Source organism: Lontra canadensis, unplaced genomic scaffold (genome assembly GCF_010015895.1).
Source record: "Lontra canadensis isolate GAN:19392208 unplaced genomic scaffold, GSC_riverotter_1.0 scaffold52, whole genome shotgun sequence".
Classification (NCBI taxonomy): Eukaryota; Metazoa; Chordata; class Mammalia; order Carnivora; family Mustelidae; genus Lontra; species Lontra canadensis.
Window position 1 is genome coordinate 2,460,815 of NW_022631046.1, and position 19,836 is coordinate 2,480,650.

Consider the following 19,836-nt stretch of genomic DNA (forward strand, 5'->3'; position numbering starts at 1 on the left):
GGTATTTTTAAAGTTGTTTTACATATTACATGTGCATTTGACAAGGTAAATACTGACAGCGGCAAGGGTTAGATGGCACCAGGTCCATTCTCTCACCTTTCTGCTCCAAGGTATAGAGTGTCTTGCATCAACCAACAAACAAAATTATATAATGATACCTTCTCTGATAAAAATACTGAAGTATCACACACGTATAACTTCACCAATACCTTGGGGTTTTTCCAAGGTAAGTGGATGGGTATTAAACTTGCATTTGTATAACAAAGCTTCCTTCTGATTATAGGGAGACCTTCTGTCTCTGCACAATTTAAAGACCGTTAATTAAATTAATGATAGCAATAATAATAAACACCTATATCAATGACTATATAGTTTGTTCAATAGTATGCTTCTTATATATTTTATCTCAATCAGATAAGTAAAAATGCAAAACTTTTCCTTCTTTCCATAATAGAAGCAAGCTATGTAAATGCATATAAACATTTAAATATCTTATGAGGACCTTTTAATTTAAAACTATTTTCTCAATATTAGATAGACACCACCTATTAGACACTCATCTAGGTAAGCCATATATTATGGCACCTATCCCTAAAAACTCAAAATATGTAGTCCTTCACAGTCAATGACTTACTAGTTATTTTTTATTTCACCACTGTTCTTAGATCATTAGTATTGGTTTTCACTTTTTACAAAAAGAAAATCTTATGTTGCCATTCTTTCACCTAGTGTCTCCGAAACCTGCTGTCTTACTGGTAGATATTAAGAAGAATAGAAGAGGAAGCATTACCATAATAAAATTCTGATTTATTAATAATTTATAAGGTACCAGATACAATGCTAAATAACTATAACAACTCAGTTAAATTTCATGAATAAAGTATAAAAATCATCTGTAGACTTTCTTACACCATTGTTCTATCCAAGTGTCCAACCTTATTTTTAAAATAGCTTTATTGAGGTATAAATGATATGCAGGGAACTGTCAATACTTAATGAGTCTATGCCTTGTTACTGTCAGTTAACAGGGGCAGGAGGTATTGAAGAAAGGCAATCACGGGTTTAAGATACTATTCTTATAGATTTATTCTGTAAACTTTTAGGAAAGAAGAGGGTTGTGCTTTGTAAAGAGAGGCCACCGTCTTCCTTTAGCGTACAACTCTGATGTTCTCATTCTACATTTCTTTGTGGTAGGATATGGACTGTAAATGGATATATACTTCATAATTATAGTCCTGACTTTGACTATCCAGTTACAGGAGAGGTAGGTAGTATTATATACAGTATCATTATAATGCTACATTAATACAGTCATAAATGTTTTAATATTTTAAAATATATATATTCTGTTTTTAATTTTTTTGCCCCTTCAAAAATACAGTGTTTAATATCACAGAACCTGTACTTGATGGACTGAAGTATTCTTTTTGATTATGGAAATATTTTTGTTGTTCTCCCAGCCCTTTGTGTGCATACACACACACACACACACACACACACACGCACTCCCACATGTTCAGACCCTTCTATACATTCAGGAAGAGAAGTGATTTTTTTTTTTATAAACATATAATATATTTTTATCCCCAGGGGTACAGGTCTGTGAATAGCCAGGTTTACACACTTCACAGCACTCACTATAGCACATACCCTCCCCAATGAGGAAGAGAAGTTTTTATATCCCAAGTCATATTTTTAATTGTCCAACAATAGACAATTTTCTTCCATTTATATTGGTGGAAATAAAATATCTGATCGTCATACGTTTTCTAAAATGTCACAAAAGGTGAAACTTTGCATTCACATAGAATATTTAAAAGCTAATATAGTATAATATGTCTGTGACACATTACTTTATAACAGGTTATAGAAATAGGAAATGCATGTGCTATATATAATTCAAGACTGAATTCTTTACCTAGATTATCTCATTTAATCCTATAAAATAGATGTTATTACTTCCAAGTTAGAGATGAGGAAATGCAGGTGGATAGAGGTTAGATTAATTGTTCAAGTTTTACAACCGGTAGGTCATGGAACTTGGTTTTGAACTAAGGCTGTCTGATTCTAATGCCCTTGTTCTTAAATAAGCACCTGTAAAGAACAGACCTGGGTCACATAACAAAAAAGAATCTCTGCCAGTTAAGGCTTAGTTCCATTGCCAGGTCATTCACAAAAAGTGCTGCAAAGTCCCATTAGCATGGCATACTAAAGAACTAGGCATCAAGATCCTGACACTGAAGAATTCTGATTCTTTTTATTTATCAGTAAATCTAATCTGAGGAGCAAGGAAGTAGGTAATGCTCTTCATACGGTCATCTACTTTCAAGGCATGAACTCAGTGACATTTTGTTGAAAATATATCTAATATAAAATATTATTATCTACCTATCATCTATCTATCTATCTATCTATCCATCCATCCATCCATCCATCCATAATCTACCTATCATCTATCTGCCTATCAATCTGATATTTTATATATATATATATATGTATGTGTGTAGTAAATAACATTTCAAGTTGACAGTAATCTTAACTTCTGTTGAATACTAAGTACATCAGATTATTTATTTTCCTATCAAGAATAACCTAAAAAGGGGCGCCTGGGTGGCTCAGTGGGTTAGGCCGCTGCCTTCGGCTCAGGTCATGATCTCAGGGTCCTGGGATCGAGTCCCGCATCGGGCTCTTTGCTCAGCAGGGAGCCTGCTTCCCTCTCTCTCTCTGCCTGCCTCTCTGTCTACTTGTGATCTCTCTCTGTCAAATAAATAAATAAAATCTTAAAAAAAAAAAAAGAATAACCTGAAAAAACACTCATAAATATATGAATGAGAGTTTGAGATAACCAAGATAAATTGCTCCAAAATGCATTACACTCAAAAGAGATAGAGATATAGATAGATAGTTGCATATAGGTTTTAAAATTCCATATCCTATTTTTTTTCGTGAATATGTTTTTAAAATCCTAAATCTAGCTTGGTCATGAATTAAATTATATATCCCATGAATTGGAGATATATATATATATATATGGGATTTCACTTTAACATTTAATTTTTAAATAGTTTATTATTTTATATTACTTTTTAAAAATTCAAAATAAAGTATACCAATATTAAAACATATGTGCTAAGAAAAACATAAATAAATTGTTTATAGAATAAATATTGTTTTGTTAGTAGGAAAAGCCATAGGTTAACTTTGTAATAAAGTTAAAAATTGTATATAGGCAAATATGCAACTCCCTGCATGCATGGATAATCTTACAAATTGTTCTGGCTTTTAATACTATTCTCTTTCCTAAAGGATTGTTTCTCAATTAATTATATTCTATGCTTAACCTCTGGAAAGTGAAATATATTTCATAGAAGAAGATATGTGCTTAAAATACGAGGAAATACCAAATCTTTGGAAAATGAATTAGTCTTCACTTGAAAAAGTTGAGCAAAATAAATTCAAAGTAACTTGACGTATTACGGGGAAATCACAAAACGATGTGGACACCCTGAAGGTGTTGGTTGCAGTTAGGAAAGTCTTTTCCAATGAGGTCTAAAACACAACAAAAAATGTACCTCAAAACAAAACAAAAATTGAATTAAATTGATAAAATTACATTATTAGTTTTGGAGAAAGTATTTAATTTTCTATGCTTCAAAACATACTTCATGTGAATTAAAAGTAAAGAAAACTGAAAAAAATATTTGTAACATATATGGACAAAGTTTTTTCACTGATTATGTGATTATTAATATAACATAAAAATTGAAAATTATATTCTAGCTAATAGATTAATACTGATTCTTTTTTTCACATGAAGTTTTCTGATTGTGATATTCTTTTTTTTTAAATGATTTTATTTATTTATTTTTTGGGGGGAGAGAGAGCAGGAGCAAAGGGGGAGGGGCAGAGGGAGAAGCAGACTCCCCACTGAGCAAGAAGCCCAGTGTGGGACTCTATTCCAGGACCCTAGGGTCATGACCTGAGCTGAAGTCAGATGCTTAATTAACTGACTGAGCCACCCAGGCATCCCCAGATTGTGATAATCTTGATATCATTGATATAGCTTCTTTTATAACAATAAAATAATAAAATTTCTAAGCATTTCTTTAGATAGCAGGGGTAAATTAGATTGTTTTTTGAAAATATAACCTTCTCCCTCCCCCATATCATGGGCAGAAAATACTTTCAGGCTTCTTGACTTTGGATTTAGTCATGTGACTTGGTTTGGCCAATCCAATGTTAGTGACTTTTTGTAGCAGCTTGGGGAGGCTTGAGAAGTTCTTAGGTTTGTTCTTTCACATTTCTGCCATCACCATAAGAAGAAAAGTGTAGATTCTAGCTAGCTTGCTGGTACTGAAGGGAAGTTGAAATATGTGGAGCAGAGATGACATATTCCAACATGACACTGACTGTAGGAATCAACCACAAATACTTTGATAGAAGTTACAAATATTAAAGTTAGGAGGATCTTACCAACCTACTGCATTTAAATTACTGCAACTTGGCGGGGGAGGGGGGTGTAGTGATATTCCTTTAAGGACATACATGTGATTGATTAGTGGTTAAGTTGGATGACTTGATATGGGGCAAACACATAAGGATAGATTAATGACTTTTCAACAATATAGATCAGAAATTTTTACAAAGGTACTTATTAGAGTAAAATAATAGCAACGGAAAAGACAAATCAGGGGATACTTTAAAAACAAGAAGTTGTAGACTTAGTATTGATTATATAACACAGTGTCAGTCATATGTGATAAAGAAAATGAACATATCAATATTTAGGGACAGACTGACAGTGAGAATGATGGTTATTAAAACTGAAGTGCAAAAGTGCCAATCCAATGGTCACCTAACAAAAATAGTAGAAGTGGAAGAAAGTGTGGCTGCCTTTTGACCATTCACATGTGAAGACAGCTGTCAAGGGATATCTGCAGTATCAAAATATCTTAAAATAGTAATGACTAACCTGTTCATAATAGTATGTGCTAGGCATTCTTATTAGTGATATGTATGTGTTTTCTCATTTAATCTGAATCATTTTATAGTGATAGAAATGTTACCTTCATTATATTAATAGGAGAGTTTATATTTTTTTTCTTAAATTCACAAACAATAAGAAGGAGGAGTGGGCAGGATTAAAACAAAAGTTGTCAAATAGAGGATCTTGTGGCCTTAATCACTAGCCTTCCTGAAGAACTGAAAGGAATGAATGAACAAAATTTCCATATGAAATATCATAGGGATCGTTTATTCATTCTTGTCATGTATAATTTATTTTCTCACAAAATTTACATGAATTGATGAAGAAAAAACAAATTTCATTTTTTTTACTTTCATAAGTAAATGGTGTATTGCGTGTTAACCATAAAGTCTTATGGTTAAGTAAATAATATTATGTGTTCCTTATGTGTCACTATAATTACAGAACAGACCATTCAAAGAAAGAATAACTAGAGTAAGCAATCTAGTATAATCACAACGTTTTTCTTGAAGACACCACACACTTCCCATGCAGTGTTAAACTTAGTCTTTCTTACTCTAGGAGAGAAAAATAAAGCCAATAAGTAAAGAAAATTTCAAGTAGTTGTAAATGATATGAAAAAAAAAAAAAAAAAACAACAGTGTGGTAACAGTATATGGAGTGACCACAGGAGGGGAAATCTGGAGGAGGTAATATATGAAGTGAATATATAAAATGGGGGAGTAATGCATGAGGATATCTGGGGGAATCATGTTCTTGGTAGAGAAAACAGCACAGTAAACATCTTATGGCAAGCATTTTGGTGTACTCTAGGATAAGCAAAGATACCTAATGTGGTAAATTTACAATAAAGCCAAGCCTTAGGTTTGCTGCCTCACATTTTCCCTCGTCTATTTTTTTTCCTTGTAAATACATGTTGTTTCTTAGAACAATTTTAGGTTCATGGCAAAACTGAGCAGAAGGTACAGAGAGTTTCCATACATCTTTTGTCTCCTCACATGCACAGCTTTCCTAATTATCAATATCCTGCACCAGTGATACATATATTACAGTCCATAAAATTCAATGACACATTATTATTGCTTGTTGTATATTTGTGGGTTTTAGCAAATGTAAAATGACATCTATTCACCATTACAGTGACATACAGAATAGTTTAACTACTTTAAAAATCCTTGTGCACTGCCTAGTCATTCCTTCCTCCTAAGTCCTGGCAGTCACTGATCTTTTAACAGTCTCCATAGTTTTTCCTTCTCCAGAATTAGTTGGAATCATTCAATATGTAACCTTTTTCTATTGGCTTCTTTCACTTAGTCATGTGCATTGAATTTCCCTCCATGTCTTTTTATGGCTTGATAGCTCATTTCTTTTTAGATCTGAATACTATCTCATTGTTCAGCTGTAGCACAGTGTACTTACCCACCTCCTAATGAAAGACATTTTGGTTGCATCCAAACTTCAGAAATTATAAATAAAGCTGCTATAAACATTTGTGTATTGGTTTTGTGTAAACATAAGTTTTCATCTCTTTTGTTAAGTACAAAAAACATGACTGTTGGATCATATAATATGGTAAGATTATGTTTAATTTTATAAGAAATTACCAACCATCTTCCAAAGTTACTGTACCATTTTACATTCCCAGTGATAATGAGAATTTGTGTTGTTCTATATCCTCACCAATATTTGGTGTTGTCTGTGTTCTAGATTTTTGCCATTTTAATAGGCATGTCATGTTATCTTCTTTTAATTTTTAACCCCCTTATAATTTCTAATGTCACTAACTTCTCTTTCTTTTCTATTCCAACTACTTTCATATGTTTCTTTGCCACCTGTGAATCTTCTTTGATAAGGTGTTTAGTCCTTTTGCCCATTTTTTACTGGGCTCTTACATTTCTTACTATTGAGTTTTAAGAATTATTCATGTTTGAATAACAGTCTTATTCAAACAGCTATAACAAACCAAAAATTTATTTCTCACAGATCTAGAGGCTGGGAGTCCAAGATCAAGGGTTTGGTAGATTGGTTGTTAATTTCAAAGTCCATTTGTTCATTGCTGGTATATAGGAAATTGATTGGCTTTTTTATACTAATCTTATATCCTGCAACCTGGCTACAATTGCTTCTTAGTTCTGAGGATTTAATATCCAATTACTTTGGATTTACTATAAAGACAATCATGTCTTCTACAAAGACAATTTTGTATCTTACTTCCCAATAGATATACCTTTTTTTTTCCCTTGTTTTACTGTAGTGGTCAGAACTTCCCATATGATGTTGAGAAGTTGTGAGAGGGGATACTCCGGGTTTTCTAGATCTTAACCAGAAAGTTTGTAGTTCCTCACCATTAAGTAGAAAGTTACCTGTAGATTTTTTTTTTTTTTTTTGGTAGATGTTGTTTATCCAGTTCAGGAACTTACTTTCTATACCTAGTCTGCAGATATTTCCACAGTATTTCATTATATATAAAAGGCTGATACATCTATTATTTTCAGATAAAGAAATGGAGTCTTATGTGATAGTTTATGTGGAAAAAAGCTAAAATATTAAAAAAGTCTATGTAAACTCGAAAAAAAATACAATGAGTTGCAATTTGTTAATAGGTTATCAAATCTAAATATATTTACATAATGATGACATTTTGCAATGAGATCTGTCAATGAAAGTGCTTCTTATACTATTTTTATTTCTTGGGCCTAAGTTGTTATTCTCTATAAGATTATGTCAAGCTTCTCCCTCCCTTCTCTTCCTCTCTCTCTCTCTCTATTAAATATATACATACATATAGTATATATCCTATGTAACAAAACATAATACACACATACATACATATACATATTTGGGGTGGTGCTAGTGCTTTTAAAAAAATTAAAACTATATTTATTCTACATGTTTGGAAATCACTTGTTAGCTTACAGCTGTTTGAGTGAAATCATCTCATGTTCCCTGGTATCTGAGGTATTTCTAGAGAAACTATAGTATCTCCCTTCACCTCCAGGATTCAGCTTAGCTCATTTGAACAGAGATCAGTTATGCTATATTTTCTTCAGTAGTGTTCACCTGAATCTATAAAAAGTGCTATTATTACAACTAACAAACTTCTTAATTTATCTACCAGTGGATCACACATAAATAAATTTGTTTGATAAGAATTTATTATATAAGGTTAACCAGCTTTGAAAGAAATGTAAGAAAAAAATCTCTATATATACACATATATGTATATATACATAAAACATATATAAAATAAATATATAAAAATCTTTATATATATAAAGAAAAAACTTTATATGTATAGATATAAAGCAAGTAATTCTGCTGGACTTATATTTGAATTAATAGAAATGGTATGCCTAGAAAAATCAATCAGAAGTAAAATGAAGCATGTCATTATAGAGATTTTTAATTTATAAATTTTTAATTTATTAATCAAAGTATATTTTATAGATAGATACACATTTTAAAGATATTAACCTTTTATGGATTTATGATTAAAATGGTATAATTTTTAAAAATTTTCTTCTAAAGACAGATTTAGCCCTGTGTTCTATGTATTCCTCTCCCTCTCTTCTAACCTGCAACTGACCATTCATTCTTTGACATTTTATTTCCGTTGCTGAAATTCTCACTATTTCAAAATAAGTTGTATTAGGTATTAGTTGCAAGTCATTCTCCTCTCTCTCAGTAATTTCTCATTATTTCTGTATTATCTTATCTTCTTTCTCTGTAATTTTTTTTATCCTATACAAAGGTTCAAACACTGCCTGGAGTGGTCCACTATATAATCATTAATATTCCTCAATAAAAGTGAAACTTTCTTTTAAGTGAACTCTAATGTGAAATATATTCTCCACAAGAATGGTGGAGGCAATTTCTTTTACTTCATTTATTGTAACCCCAAAGAAACTGACTGCTGTAACTTTCACATCTATACCTCTTTCTCAGACATTTCTTCTCAATTTGATTAAAAGCTGTCCATTATGAAAAAAAAAATCTGTCCATTATGAATCTTTGTTCAAATACCACAGATTTCAAAATAAAGACAACTATATTAGCATTTGTAATATTTCTGTCAGCATGTATCTCTCATGCATTATGTTGACTCTCACTGTTTATTACTAAATTTGAATACCCGAGTAACAAGATCTGTTTATTCTACACTTGCATATACTTTTCCTTTTCTCTGTTTCCATTAACTTGCATATTTAAAGAAATAGTGAATTTGAAATTCAATAATATATAGTGCCATTCAGTAGTAAAATAGAAACATGGCAAAACCTAATCAAACAATGGTTATGGTAGAAGGTATTTTTATTGATTGATCCAAAATCTAACATGCCTGTCAAGTGTTTCCTCATTTATTCAAAAGATGCACCTAGCTATTGGTACATTTCACTGTAAAATTCCTGATATTTATTTTTATGTTCATTTATTTATATTGATGTAAAGTTGTTACACAATGTTTCAATTAATTTCAGGTGTACAACATAGTGATTCAATAACTCTATATGTAATCTATGCTCATCACAAGTGTGGTTAGCATCTGTAGTGATGAAGACCATGGAAAAAGAGAGGAAGGGAGTGAAACAGATAGATAGAAGATAGATAAATAGATGAGAGAGGATAGCTAGCTAGCTAGAGATATACATAAGAGAGAGAGGAATATTAAGACCCTGACTGAGTTATGAGGAACTCTTAAATATGTGGTCCAATAGAAGAGAAAGAGAAAGAAAATAAACTACAAAAAAAATAGGAAAATCAAACAAACAAAACAAATTTATGAGAAGGTGATACTGGAGAAGTAAAGTGAAAAATGTTTCAAAAAGGATTTAATAGTCAACCTTTCAATAGTGGTGGGAAGTCAAGATGAGAACTGAACAGTGTCCAGTGAAATTTATTAACAAGAGCCAAGTGGCTACCTGAGAAAGTCTGGAAGACACAGGAAGGTAGAGAAAGATTGGAGAGAACTGAAGATACAGTCATGAAAATGGTGCCTGAGTAAAGAAAAAAAAAGTCTTTGAGTAGAAACAAGGATGACATCTAAAGGGGGATGTGCTATCTCAGTTACGGAAGAGTAAATATGTGTGGTCAACGTGAAGACTTCCAAAGAGAAGGGTTTTACAAAGAAAACAGAATTGAAGATCGGGAATGAAAGTTTTACTGAGTGAAGTGGATAGCTGAGAAGTCAGAAGAAAAGGAAAGGTCGAACACTGATGAAAGTTTGGGTTCTTCCTCATTATAAAAGGTGGAAAGAAAAGAGATATGGATGCAGATGAAAGTAAGCTTTTTAGCTTTAGAAGCACAAGAATGTGGGGGAACCTGCTAGATAATTTTTTTCCTCAATGAAATGAAGTACAAGATTATCAGCTGTAAAAACAAAAACAAAAACAAAAAACAGGAGAGCAAAGAAAGCGAGGGAAATGTAAAAAACAAAAAATACTTTTCTAAAAATATAATTTTCTAAAAAGCTGACTTTTCAAACAATGTCTGGAAGGAGAGAATATATAACAAAGATGTCCCATTGTCTTCAAGATTACAAAACACTGAATTTGCCTGCTGTTCATGAACTTCAGTTTCCTCCAGAATGATAAAAATAAGAATGTTCCAAGATGGAATAGTTTCACCCAGAGTGGGCATGAGGCTGGTTGGGAAGATAGGAGGATATAAAATGGCCTCTACTCTGAGCCATAAAGGACAGATGGAACTGGCATAGGAGACAATAGAAAAAGCAGTGTTCTTGGGTATGAATAGTAAAAGTAAAAGCTTCAAAGTAAAATATTCTGGGAAATCCTGCTGTGCCATACTCATCAGGGGGTGGAGAGGCTATACCTACTTTTCTTTCCTGTCTTCTAAATAGGGTGTGTGTGTGTGTGTGTGTGTGTGTGCGCACGTGTGTATGTGTGTGTGTGTGTGTGTATGAAATAACAATTGTAGTTTCTAACAACAAAGATAATAACAGAAATGGTGATACATACGCCATTAAATGTGGTGGTTGTCTTACAAGGGTATTTTTTTTTTAAAGATTTAAATTATTTAATTGGAGAGAAAGAGAGCATGAGTGGTGCTGAGGGATAGAGGCAGAGGGAGAAGCAGACTCCCTTTCTGAGCAGGGAACCTGATGGTCTCGATCCAGGACCCAGGGATCATTACCTAAGCTGAAGGCAGATGCTTAACTGACTGAGCCACCCAGGCACCCCATGTCCTACAAGGTTATTTTTGTACATCTGAGATTTGTTTCAAAAATCTGGGAAAGATACAAAAGTCAGAGAACTGGGGTATTTTGCTATTATTGCTGGCTGCATGTGCCTAAGGGCCAGGCACAATCTTTAAGAGGGCAGAAACCATAGAATGTTGACTGACTTTTTCTTTCTTTCTTTTTCTTTTATCTATGGACTTTTTGTGATATAATTGGTCTTTATTTATTACTATTATTATTTTCTTGCCCCAGTTTCCTTTAAAATAGAATCTCTTGGCACCTTGGTGACTCAGTTGTTAAGTGTCTGCCTTCAGCTCAGGTCATGATCCCAGGATCCTGGGATCCCACCCCACATCTGACTCCCTGCTCAGCAGGAAGCCTGCTTTTCCTTCTCCTGCTCGCCCTGCTTGTGTTCCCTCTCTAGCTATCTCTGACTGTCAAATAAACAAAATCTTGAGACAGAAAAAATCTCTTTTTTTGGGGACAGGGCTGTCGTTATATTTCTTTCAGTATAATATGCACAGCTGAAGTACTTAAAATGAATTGTGTTAAATGCACACATAATTTAAAGAAGGTAAAAGTGGAAAAATGGTATTGCTACAGTTCTTTACAGTTCTTTATAGTTCTCATGCATTAAAGGGCAGAATTATTTTTAAATCTGAAAAATTAACTCTCATTGCATTTGTTGTTGTCCCTGATTTTCCTGTGTGTGAAATACTTTTACCTGTCTGTCTTTAGCCCAAACTATAATATAAATTAGTTATTTTCAAGTACGTTTGTTGAATCATCATTAAATCTGTACAGGTATCATATGTTCCATTTCCTTTATAAATCACAGATTTACTTTTGTTGGACATTTAGCAAGATAGTCAATAAATACTTATTAAAATGATCAAATGAGTATGAATATTTATTAGTGACATATCAGACTGACATTGCCAGCTGCTTATACCTTTGAAGCCGGAAATACTACTCTGAGGTAAAGCCATAAAAATATTTAGATTAAAATTTCATATATATATATATATATACATATATATATGAAATATATATAAATGAATGGAATTTTTCATATATATATGTGTGTGTATATATATATATATATATAAAATCACACATGTAATTGAACTACTAAAAAAAGAAACTATGGTCTAGTCCACTTAAAAACAGACTTAGCTTTAAATGAAGCTGATTGGCTCTAAAGTCTTTTCAATATTTATATCATTGTTTTCTGAAAAAATGTTTTACCAAGAAAATGCAAACCTCAGATTATAAGCTTCTCTAGGGATTATATTGCTATAATGTGTATATCTGCCATTATCTAAAATGAATTGTGTACATGCCAAATATTTGTACATAGTTATGTGTATGTGTATATATTTCTTGTCATTTTAGATAAGAATTCAGATAGAGTTTATAACGTGTAGAAATTTTTGTGGAAATACTGAGGCACATTACAGGTCAAAGAAATGTATATGAAAAACAAAATCATGTATTTTGTATATATGTGTACAGTTATATTATTTAGAACTAAAGTGACAAAGCAATATACAAACTCATCCAGAGTACTATCTCCAGATTTTCCAATTTTTAAAAATTGAAAGGTTAGGGTGATCAGAAATATCTGAAAATAAACCCAAAGGCCAAATTTGGTTGGGTTCTTGAAGCTTTATGGTGGTGAGCTGCTGGACATTAATAATATCATTTGTCAGGGGAAAATTTAAAAACACGGATTCACTCTCAACCATGGTATCAGAAAAATACTGGCTTTTCCCTCTTTGTCCTGACCAGGCAATCAACAGCATAAAACCTGAAATAACCACATTTCATTGAACAGTAGAAGTAGTTTAAGACTCTCCTACCTCAAATACAAATTTAACATGTACAGTATGACTCAGTGTTTCAGTTTTATTTTGCTATAACATACAGGCAAAAAGCATTCTGAAAAAAAGAGTAGTTCAAAAGAAAGGAAAACATTTTATGACTTTTAATATAGAACAGCTTTTCTTCTCCCTGACCGCATTATGGTGTAAAAGGATTTCTTATCAAACTTTCACCATAACAAAGAAAAAGAAAGCATCTCTTACCAGAGTGGAATAAAGCGTCAACCTTGCTATAACGTTTTCTGCAGCTCTTGTTTGAAAAGACAGATCCAAAGCCGCTTTGTGCATACAACTGATCTGGCTGATCTCCAGTCCCTGCACACACACACACACACACACACACACACACAAAAACCAGTATAATTGGCTCTCAAAAAAGTGTTGTAAACATTCCTCATGATGGCACTTGCATGTTGAATCTAGTCACTGTTACCCTAGTGGACTTTTTCCAAACAGGCCAATTACATTTCTACTTTCAAATCTTGCTGTTTGGTTTTCTCTATTCAATGCTGAGATTAATATCATTAAAGAAACCATGATTATCAGTGTCCGCTCTACTGCCATGTCAAGACCTTTGGGTTTTGAAAGTATGGTTCAGACTTGACAAAATAAATAAACCAAGATGACGTTGTCTGATAGATTTACTTGGTAACTGTATGTCTTTATTTTTAAAGTTGACAATATGTGGCCCGTTATTTACATGTGAATGAGATACCAGTATTTTAAAGTCTCTTTCATTCACTATTTGATAAAAGTCAAGTGAACATTCCACATCTCTACTTTGCACAGAAGCCACATCAATAATGCTTACAATATACCCTAGAGTCTGAGACCAACTGTGCTGCATTTCTAAGTCATGTTAAATATTCCACTGTTCCTTTGCCCAAACCTTCAAAGGCGCCCAGACTCAATTATATTCTTTTTAATTTTTATGGGACCAATGAAGGCATCACACTATCTGGGCTTTTCCCTTATTTTTAAACATTCAATTTTTATGAGAGCATTAAATGATTATGAGTGGCATATTACTACTACAAAGAAAAATGTGAACACTAGATCAAAAAAGTAAGCCTCAATGAAAAATGCACTCTTAAATTATACTACTTCTCATAACCATTTCAGCAATATGTTGATCTTACAGCTACACAAGAGCATAATCTTTGCCTTTCTTCCCATGTGTGTAAAGCCTGGTTATCAGCAATGCCACCATTAAAAAAAAAAAAAAAGATGAATTAACTGTGTAGAAGGATTCTGGAATGGGTTTGCATTTTTATAATTGATAGTTTATTTTTCATTATACAAATTAAACAAGTACAACAAAGCAGTCTAGGAATATATAAATCATGATTATATCAATCCCTAAAAATGACAAATCATGACAATTTGTAAACTATGTCTCCTAGAACCAGTAAAATTTTAGATACCCTACAAGGGTAAAACTCTGTGTATTGCTGAGTCTCATTAAGTAGCATCTTTAAATCAAAGGAAGCTAAAAGTGCGAATGCTGAACATCACTTACTCGTATTTGTAGATATCAGTACTATTTAAAGATTTTGATTATTTCAGATCACTACAGACAGATATACTACTCTTTGAGCACAGATGACTCATGTTCTCATTATGCTACTTACAGATGCAGGGTGTGGAGGAAGACACCCTATATACTGTTCTCTTTAAGGTTTGTATCAGTGAACTACTAGCTTAATATAACATTTGCCTTTATAAAACTTTCCACTAACATTTCATTTAATTCTTTCATTCAGAATTGTGAAGAGGGCATGACTATTCTCCATTTTACACATGAGAAAAATAAGGCTCAGGAAGGAGTAATCTGATAAATTACAACAGTAAATTCTTAAGGTAGTGCCTTCTGATGCTGTTCAACTATGTCTTAAAACTATTGCTTCAAAAGCAATATATCTAAGATTTAAAAAAAAAAAAGTTTGTGTGAGGGGAGCCTGGATGGCTCAGTGGGTTAAGCCTCTGCCTTCGGCTCAGGTCATGATCTCAGGGTCCTGGGATCGAGCCCCGCATTGGGCTATCTGCTGGGTGGGGAGCCTGCTTCCCCCTCTCTCTCTGCCTGCCTCGCTGCCTACTTGTGATCTCTCTCTTTGTCAAATAAATAAATAAAATCTTTAAAAAAAAAAGGTTTATGTGAGTTAGCTTGCTTATTGGAAATGGGAACAAAATATTTAAAGAATTATTATCATGTAATTGCAGCTGTGATACATTGAGGAACCTAACCAAGATGATTCTGGGCACAATAATTTTGGAAATGATTTGCAAATGAACTTCAAAAAGAATATTTTTATGATTTTCTTTTAAATATTTTTTTTAAATTTAAGAATGACGTATCAAGTATATAGGTCATACATACTTTGTTAAGTTCTTAGGATTAGTGGTGCACAAGATAAATATCTTCTCTTGTTATTTTCAATCTTTCTAATTACAATGGATGGGATTGCTTTACATTTTTCTCCCCGAGAAAATAATAATCACCGTATAGGAGTTTCCAACTCATCCAGACTGCCCCAACTATCTATTAAACTCCTTTGAACTTTACCCATGAACTTTTTCAGATGTTCAGGGAACTTTTTTTTTTTTTTTTAAAGATTTTATTTATTTATTTGCCAGAGAGAGAGAGGGAGAGAGAGCGAGCACAGGCAGACAGAATGGCAGGCAGAGGCAGAGGGAGAAGCAGGCTCCCTGCCGAGCAAGGAGCCCGATGTGGGACTCGATCCCAGGACGCTGGGATCATGACCTGAGCCGAAGGCAGCTGCTTAACCAACTGAGCCACCCAGGCGTCCCGTTCAGGGAACTTTTTTGTGCTAATTCCTCTCATTCACATCAGATTACTCCCTCTTACTGAATCATTCTCTGCAGTTTAAAATTCTGCTTTAATATTTCCCTGTATTTAAAGATAAAACCTTCCCACTATCGCCACTTCTTTCCTCTTATTACCATATTTCTTTATTGAAAAAGATTTAAAAAGTTCTACTTTCTCACTTTCCAATTCCTTCCCAACTACATCTCATAGAGATATATCAAGCCATTAAATAATATACATAACAATTATATTATAAATAATATAAATAATATAATATATAATATATATAATAATAAATATATCAAGCCATTATATCAAGCCATTAAAATAAATCCCATCTTACCCAATCCATCAGTGGTGTCAACTCAGTCAACTAATTCCTTCTTGAAACATATCCTTCTCTTGGCTTTCATGATGCCACCTTCTCATGATGTTTCCCTAACCTGCAGACCCTTCCATTGCCAGGTTCATTCACTGGTTTCTCTTCTGTCTGTATAATGATTGGATTTGTCCTGGACTCCTTTCTCTTCTCAAATTTATGTTCCCTGTAGACGTTCTTATCTAGATCTATGGTTTTAAGTAATATCTATCCTTTTGACTACCAAATATACAACTACAGCCTGACCTCTCCACTGTTCTCCAAGTGGGATACTCCATCTGCTTACTGATCTCAATTCTTGGCTCTCTAACAAGCATTTTAACATTCAAACATGACAGAAACAGAGCCATTGGTTCTGTCATGTCTTTGCAAATCTCACCTTTTCCCAGTCTTTCTTATTTTAGTAAAATTCGTCATTTAAGCTAAAAAGCAAAGGGGTTTTTTAATTTTATTGCTTATCAGTTAAAAATGTATAACGTAAAGCTTCCCATCTCAGCTATTTCTGAGTGTACAGTTCTGCAGTGTTAAGTATATTCACACTACTTTGCCTCCATCTTCCGAATGTTTTCATCTTGCAAAACTGAAACTCTACACCCATTAAACAACTCCCCAATAGCAATGATCTACGGATTATACAGTGATACAGATGAATCTCGAAGTAATAATACTTAGTGAAAGAAGCTATACAACATGAGTACATACTGTTTGATTTCACTCATATATAAAATTCCAAAAATGCAAACTAATTTATGGTGACAGAAAGCAGATCAGTTGTTGCCTGGAGACTAGAAAAGGGGGTGGTTGAGCTGGTATGAGGGACAGCCAAGGGTTATAAGGAAACTCTTGTGGATAAAAGATGAGTTCATTATCCTGATTAGCTCAATTATTTCATGAAGGTATGTATATGTCAAAAGTAATAAAATCGTATGCTTTAAATATGTACAGTTCAATTTATGTCAATTTTACTGAGATGATAACATTTATAATAAGCTTATAAATAAAAGTCCTAAAATTAATGAGAACATGATTGTCAATCTAATGCTTAAAGTAAAAAATATTTGTAGGCATTTCACAAAAGAGGATATCCAAATGGCCAATACCATATGAAAGAGTGCTCAACATTATTTCTTATCAGAGAAATGCATGCTCACCATATCGAGTAAAATATCTAAAATATTATTTCAATATTTTGGGGAGAATACAGAGCAAGTGGAACTCTTATATGCTTAAAGTTCAGCAAATTGGCACCAGGACTTTGAAAAACTAGTAGTATATACTGAAGCTGAAAATATTCTTACCCTATGACCCAACAACTACACTCCTGGTTTTATTGCATCATGGCATATACATATGGCATCAAAAGGTGTTCTTTAAATTGTTACAGTTTCTGCATAAGCAACTGTCCCTTCTTCAGCCAACACTTCTGCTCCCATACCACCCTGGAGTTGTGGTAAACAGTGCAGATGTTCAGAAATTCTAGTCCAAGTGATCAAAACCTAACACAGCAGAGGTGTTTCTGGAAAAGTATGAGCAAATTGAGGTAAATCTGCACGTACTCAGACCCAGAGCTGAAAATCTGGAAACTTCCAAAGTCCATCAGCAATAGCCAAAAACTAAAAACTATCAAAATGTCCAACAGTAAAATACATTTTGGAATATTAACAGAACATGATAAAATACATCAATGAGAAGTAAAAACTGTTGTTATACATAATACAGGTGAGCCTCTTAAGCATAATGTTAAGAAAAGATATTATACACAAATAATGTATTTTGTACAATCCCATTTATATTGTCTTCAAAAATGGTCAAAACTAACTTATGATAATAGATGTCAGTTTACTGACTACTTATTATTATTGGGGTTAATTGAGGATAATGACTAGGAAGAGGCACAAAATAGTTTCCTGAGATATCAGTAATATTTTCTTTCTGTTAAGGTTATATTTACATATGGGATATGTTCCCTGTGAAAATTCACTGAGTTATTCACATAAGAGTTTGTACTTTTCTGGATATGCTTCAGTATAACTTTTACATGTATTTGTGTGTGTGTGTGTGTGTGTGTGTGTGTATACTCAGCATATACATATATATAAAGATGTAATAAAATAATTATGATATAGGTTCTAAAGAACAGATTTGAAATGTTTGTGGAAATGTAGTGCTAAGGCAGTATTACATTTTATCCTGATAATGAAAATAAATCATATGGAAGCTAAGGTTAAAATATTCCAGTAGGAAAGTAACCATTTGAATAATTACCTATTCCAGGGAGATTGCTTCAGATGACATTGTCAAGAGAAATAATACATTTATTTTCTTAAAATAATACACCATTATAGCACAGATATTATTCTGTATTCATTTTCTATTTTCTGGTTTATGAAACTTCTTGAGGTTCTGACTTAAATAAACCTGCTTTTTTGTATAGATTTACAAAATCAGTGTCTTAACAGAAAATAAGTGAAACAACAGTATCTTACCATATATATTATCTTACTGCTTTTTTCCTCATATAGGTAATATGACTTCTATATATTGTTTTCTATACTATCTACTGTTATATAATAGGATGAAAATCGCCATCAGGGCTTAAGTTAATCATGTAACCCATTCTTCTGATATTTATGGATGTGATTAGTGATGTTGGGGGAAAATGTGGGTATCACAGTGATATAGAAATAGGCTTGAATATATCTCATTTTTCTGAAAGGTATATATTGGTGCCATGCCTCCTTTTCCTCATCTATGAAAGGAAATGGTAACACTCAAATTCCTGACTGTGAAAAGGCCATAAGATAATGAAGGTGAGGTGCCTAGAATAGACCTTTATACTTTGTCAATGGAAGCATTATATGTGAACATATAAAATATGTTATTATCTAAATACTTATTACCACATCAAACACTGATAACAAGATGAGTTTTGGCCATGCATCAGTAGTGTTTTCCATAAAAGAAAATTTTGGAATATAATGATATGAAACGAATAAAAGATGAATAATGCCAAGGAGAAGAACTATTGTAGGATACTGCTCCTATGGTAAAAACAGTGCCCTTTTTCTGAATGAACAGAATGCTGTTTATATAACTGATGATTATGATGAGCACTTTGGTCTGAGTAAAAAATAATGACCAGAAATACCTTGGCAATAACTTAAAGTAACAAAAGGTGTCTCAACAAACTTATAAAAGCTTAAACATTATTATTTACTACTAATTAAAATCATTACATGCATAAACATCAGTTATATTTTTAAAAAGAAACAAATTTTAACAGAATTGCTTTCAATAAGAAGCCTGTGGATTGACCAGAATCTGATCTTATTGTAACTTCTATTGTTTGGGTAGACTTACAGTCTCCCTCGTTAGTTATCTAGGGAAAAAATAAAGCTATTTAAATAGTCAAAAGTAAACACAAAAGAGGGAGGAGAAAGGGGTGCCTAGGTGGGTTAGTTGGATAAGCATTGGACTCTTGGTTTCAGCTCAGGTCATGATTTCAGGTTCTGAGGTGGAACACACATAGGGCTCCAGGCTCAGCAGGGAGTTGGAAATTCTCTC

The 19,836-nt window shown here is 32.9% G+C and overlaps 1 protein-coding gene across 2 annotated transcripts in view; it reads right to left on the reverse strand.

Moving 5' to 3' along the window:
- MGAT4C (MGAT4 family member C) overlaps positions 1-19,836 on the reverse strand; it is a 717,583-nt gene that overhangs the window by 380,014 nt on the left and 317,733 nt on the right. The window contains exon 3 of one of the 2 annotated variants that reach the window (XM_032874169.1): positions 13,271-13,381. The exons of the other annotated variant lie outside the window; for it this stretch is intronic. The gene's annotated coding sequence lies outside the window, so the exon portion shown is untranslated. The remainder of the gene's footprint in view (positions 1-13,270; positions 13,382-19,836) is intronic. 2 annotated transcript variants of the gene reach the window in all.